The 6000-nt window shown below is 34.7% G+C and overlaps 1 pseudogene; it reads left to right on the forward strand.

Moving 5' to 3' along the window:
• LOC101663019 overlaps window positions 1–3030 on the forward strand; it is a 47789-nt pseudogene extending 44759 nt beyond the window's left edge.
• Window positions 3031–6000: the final 2970 nt, after the last annotated feature.

Below are 6000 nucleotides of genomic sequence, written 5' to 3' on the forward strand. Positions count from 1 at the left end.
ATATTTCAGGCACCTATTGCTATGAAATTCTCAACAAAAATATCCAAAAACTGGTCTTAAGTTGTTTTGGTGGGATAAAGGAAAGAATGGGGAAATTTTTAGAAGAATTAAAAAAAAATAGAAGAACAAAATGAGGAATTTAGTAAGGAGCTAAAAACCTTAAATAAAAAGCAACTAGAAATTCCCAAGCTTAATAATGAAAATAACAGAAATAAAAAAAACAACGTAGAAGAAAGCAGAAGTAGAATGGAAACCATGGAAGGAAGAATCAGTGAACTAGAAGATGATGATTCTGAGATTACTCAGTTTGAAGACCATGCAGAAAAAAATGAACAAGACTTAAGGGTTCTGTGGGACTACACGAAGAGAAATAATATACACATAATAGGAATTCCAGAAAGAGAAGAGAGGAAATGAAGTCTAGAAGATATTTTTGAAGAAATAATCATAGAGAAGTTCCCCAATCTGGAACATGAGATGATTATCCAAGATGCTCCATGAGATCCATATAGGTTAAACCCTAAGAGAAACACCCCAAGACACACCGTCGTCGGACTTAGCAGGTAAAAGGACAAAGAAAACCTTTTGACAGCAGCAGGAAATAAGGGAAATGTCAATAAGATTAAGTGCCAATTTCTCACCAGTAACTATACAGGCAAGCAGGCAGTGGTGTGACATTTAGAAAACCTTGAAAGAAAGTAACTAACAACTCCTCTTGTAGGGGGAGAGGATGTTTAATAAAATGCTTGACATAAATTGTCTATTGATAATTAATTGCAGTGAATATAAATGGATTAGATATTCTAGTGAAGAAACAGGGGTAGATTGGACTGCCAATATGACACATGTATATGACAAGGGGCACATCTTAAGAACAGGTGCATAAATAGATTAATGTGGGGGTGGAGATACTTTACTATAACAAGTAAGCAGTAATACAAAGCGAACAGTGGCAATGTTAATATATGACAAGTTATAAGTGCAAGTTTATTGTAAGACAGAAGGACATATGTACCACCTTTGGATGGTAGATGGAACAGTTTTAAAAGGTAATAACGAACCAGATGATCTGAATAAATATAACCACTTGGACTTAACAGATACAAAGCATACCACTCAACAGAAGCAGAGTACACGTGCTACTTCATAACACATGTGCTGGGTGTAGATGATTTTTAGGCACAGTAAATTTAAGTAAGTTTTTAAAAATTAAAACTTAAAAGTATCTAATCTGACCATAATAGAATGAAGCTACAAGTCAATAAGGATAACTAAATAAATTTATAGAAACTAAAATACTATTAAAATTACAAATCCATTGAGCTATAAACAAAACCAAAAGGAATACATAGAATCATATTTTTTTAATAAGAATGTAGTCAAGGTGAAAATCATTAATTTATTAGGTCTTGATCCTCGAGTACACATCATTTTAGTAGTTTATGTGACAAATTGGGAAGGCTATTTAATGTACTCTGCTGCAGACCCAAATATGGTGGTTTAATTGCAGAAAGCACTTTGGGGATTGAGCTGTGTGTTGGCCTACTTTATTCACAGACCGTTCTTGTTGAAAGAATGAGCAGACAGGTGATGACTTTTTAAAAATAGTCACTTGGCAGGCGTGTTCTCAAACTGCCTGTTACTTCAAATAAACAACTGGCAGTGTTCATTGTCATGACAAAATGTAAATTACTATGCAGAAAAGATTGTGGATAACACTTTCCACAACACCAGCTTCTCTTCTGTTGAGATAGATGGTGACATTAACTTATGAACTTTTTGAGTAATGACATGCAAACATTTAGAAGAAATGTGTAATATATTACTTGGTGAACCAACATCTTCCAGATGTTACTAAAAATCTATTCTAAGTGAATGAGTCTAATTTATATTAATGTAATAGTATAAGAAATAGTAATGTAATAGTAATGTAAAAGTAATGTAATAGTATAAGAGAATGTATTGCTGAAAGTACCATTTGTTGAGTTTGGGTCTTATATCAGAGTTATACTCAGTTATTAAAATCTATACTCCAAAATATACTCTGAAGTGGTCTTAAAATGTGTCTGCCTGCCTGAGGATTATGCTATTTTAATACCAGTCTATTTGGAATCAAATTTAAATATATACTTAAAAATTAGAGATTTTAAGGGATAATGAGTTTGTTAAGGAAAAAGGCAGCAAATGGTTGCACAGCTGCAAAAACAAGCACTATCACCAAATTTTAAATGTAAAAACTTTAACTATGTATGCTCTCAACAAGATAAAATTAGGAAAATCTTCCTTTTCAACTAAAAATAAAGTTTGATCACTGAATATCATAGAGTCTAGCAATATGACTTCTCCCACATGCTGAAAGATGCCCTGGTGATGGCACAAATCCTGAAGGACATGAAGATTATGGAATATGAGCCAGGAGTTATACATCAGATGTTTGAGTTTGCCTTTTGAAACATGACTGCAATTCTAGATGATGCAAAAATTTATTCAAGCCATGCTAAGAAAACAACTGTTGATGCAGATGATATGTGAGTGACAATTCAGTGTCCCGCTGAACAATCTTTAACCTCTTCTCCCCCAGGATATTTTTACTAGATGTCGTGAAGCAAAGGAATCAGACCCTTTTGCCCTTGATTAAGACATGTTCAGGTGCTAGATTGCCACTAGAAAGTTACTGCATAACTGCACCAAACTTTAGACTTAAGTCCTAACCAAAAAAGACATCTGCTTCCGCAGGAAGAATAACAATTCTGAGGTTAAGTTTTGGTTTTGTTGCTAGAAGACCTAATGCCTCCATACTAGGCACACCAATCCCATAAACCATGACCGTTTCAACTCAAGTAGCAACTACAACGTCCCTTACAGGACAAAGGTTTGTAGTACAGGGGCCTACTTCGCAGTCACCTGCTGTAAGGCATTATTTCCACCAAATCAGCCATTTAGAATATTCTGATTAATCCATTATTAATTGGGTCCAAAAATATTCTTACTGACACTAACGTGGTTTCATCACATAAAAACTGCCACTGAGTCATCCAGTCCATGGTGGGTAGGGGGTACATGCACATGAGGCTGCTGTGGCTGCTGCTATTGCTGCTGATGATGACTAGGATAATTTGTAATCTGGCCTTGGTACACATAACATGTTTTCTTGGTCTTGAATCCATTGTCCTTAACCAAGCATGCTGGATATTTTCATGTGCATAGAGAATTTAATTAGCATTTAATAAGTCAATATCATTATACTTTTCTATTTCTATCTCTATCTATGTCTATATTTATATCTATACCTATTTTATCTATCTATCGTGTATCTATATATCTATATTTGAACTTTGTTTCAGTGGAGTTGGACTGCAGACTATACATAGCCTTATTTTGCATTTTAATGGTCCTGCTCCCTCCCATAACAATTATCATTTTCCCACTTAGATTTTCCCCCTCCTCTTATATATATATATACTCATATTTCTAACAAAAACACCCACATCTCCCCCCAAAATTTTTTTGAAAATAATATTAGATTCTTTGGTAGTTGGTTTCCTTTAGACAAATGGTTCAACCATCTTAAAAATTATGGAAAACAAATGATGCTTATTTTGAAAATGAATATAGTTATCAGAGGGAAAAATGGCAACAATCTTATGCCCTGATCATTACAAAATTTACCTGTTAAGACAAGAACACAATGCCCTTGCCTATAAACTTCTCTTATTACTACACCGACATTGAGCCAAACACCAGGGAGAACAAATATTTAAAATTCTGACATACACCTCTTCTGGCAATTAGTCTTGGTTGACATAATAAAACACAGTGAATCCCAGAACACATGGAAGCAAAGCAGTTAACTTACTCAACCATGCCTGCAACGATTCAATTAGCAATCCCTGTGGATTTTCAGTACCTCAGTAAAATTATCTGGGGATATTTTTACTAGGCTTGTTTTCTAATCACGTTGCCAAATCTGTTTGTACAAGATTTGGCAATCATTGTCCTTGCCAAGAAGGGTCGAGTTTATTAACAATCCCATATGGCTACACTCCTTAATTTTCATTTTATGTATATGATAGTGATTATGGTTAAGTGGAGACTTTAAATTTTTGCTAGATGGTGATACTCAAAATCATATGCATATTGTCTACAGATCTCAGAATTAATTGGGCAAACAAAGGTCAGATCAGACATAAAGCAGAGCTAGGAATTAAGAAAGCAAAGTTTACAGGAGGGTTAATAAAAATATGATGCTGGTTAGCAGAGCAAATGCTAGCTTGAAGGTTCAGATTTAGCAGTGAGTTAGAGTACATTAATATTTGATGTCCACAAATAGATTAGTTGAAAAACAACTCACACCCACAAAGTATAGTCAACAGATTGCTCAATTGTACATAAAAATAATGATTTCTTTTATGTTCCTTTGAACTCATGGATTAAAACTTATAACAAAAATTAAAATAGCTTTCTTGACTCCATTTGAGTACAGGATAGCTGGAAGTTTTCTGACCATGGAAATGTAACATGCAACATTAAATGTTGCTTTGTATATATTCAATTTTAAGATTTATTACTGGTATAAGTAAATATATAAGTAACAATAATAAGGGTTTTGGCATAGTAGTTATGCCTTGGATAGCAAATCCAAGAAGGGAAGTTTGCCATCTCAATGAACTTGGGTATTAGGACTGACGTATAGAGTCTCCTCCAGAGGTGGCCAGAAAATATGGCTAATTACCATGGTGTTAAAGATTGGGTTGGGATCAGCAAAGTCAGCAACTTCCAAAACACCAACTACTTCACGGAAAAAAGACAGGGCTTCCTAATCCCATAAGGTTACAGTCTCAGAAACGCAAATGGGTAGTTCTGTCCTGTCCACTATGAGTTGGCATCGACTTGGTGTCAGCGAGTTTGGTTTTAGTTTGGTTAAAGGAAAGGTCATTTCACACATGTGTCCAGGGAAACAGGAATGTACTTTAAACACTGCTGGGTTTAATATCTGCTTGGTTTTCAAATTCTACCTTCAATTTCTCCTATTTAGAATGGAAATGTTTGCTTTAGACCAGGTTGACATAAGTGCAGACTTTCATCAGTGATGCGTGTAGTTTTGTAGCACACGATTTTACAGATGTAAGTTGATGGGAAGCATAATGCCATTGTTTGTTTTCCCCTCTTTTCTACATCCACCCCAGGTGACCAAAGAAGACTGGAGAAGAATCAGGGTATTGGAATTATGATTCTGTCAAAGAATATTGGAGTCTCCATGAATTTCCAAAAGAACAAACAACTCTGTCTTGAAAGAAATACAACCAGAATGCGTTTTAGAAGCATGGATGGTGAGACTTCCTCTCACGTACTTTGGACACTTCAAGAAAGACAAGACCCCATCCCTGGAGAGGAGCATCATGCTTAGTAAAGTACAGAGTCATGGAAAAGAGATGACCCTAAACAAGATGGATTGACACAGTGGCCACAACAATGAGCTCAAACATGAGAATAATTGTGGAGGTGATGCAGGTCCTGGGGGTATTTCATTCTATTTTATATGAGATCATCATGTGCAGGAATGAATTTGATGGCACCTAACTACCACAACAACATGAGATCATATTGTTCTTTTTTATGGACTTTAATGTAACAAGCTTGATGCCCCCTTTCAGTATCTGATTTCTCCTAGTAACATGTTCAAAGTATGTGACACCATGTATAGTCATCTTTGCTGCTAAATAGAAGACATATGTATTCCTTATATATGTTTCATATATAAATTCGATTTATTAGATAGAGTTTATTCCCTTTTTTGAGATTGGTTACGTTCTACTGAAGCCTCAACAAACTTTTCTTTCCTATTTTTAATGTTAATGATATATTTGCATTTTTGTAATCATTTTTTGTTTATGAGCCTTGGTAATGAAAATTTTGCATAATGAATTCTATTATACTGTGTTAGGGTTCTCTAGAGAGATAAAACCAAATTTCTGATAATTTAATATATTTATTTATAAA

This window comes from Echinops telfairi, unplaced genomic scaffold (assembly GCF_000313985.2).
Source record: "Echinops telfairi isolate 266 unplaced genomic scaffold, ASM31398v2 ScPeMD7_7469;HRSCAF=8507_0, whole genome shotgun sequence".
NCBI classification, from domain to species: Eukaryota; Metazoa; Chordata; class Mammalia; order Afrosoricida; family Tenrecidae; genus Echinops; species Echinops telfairi.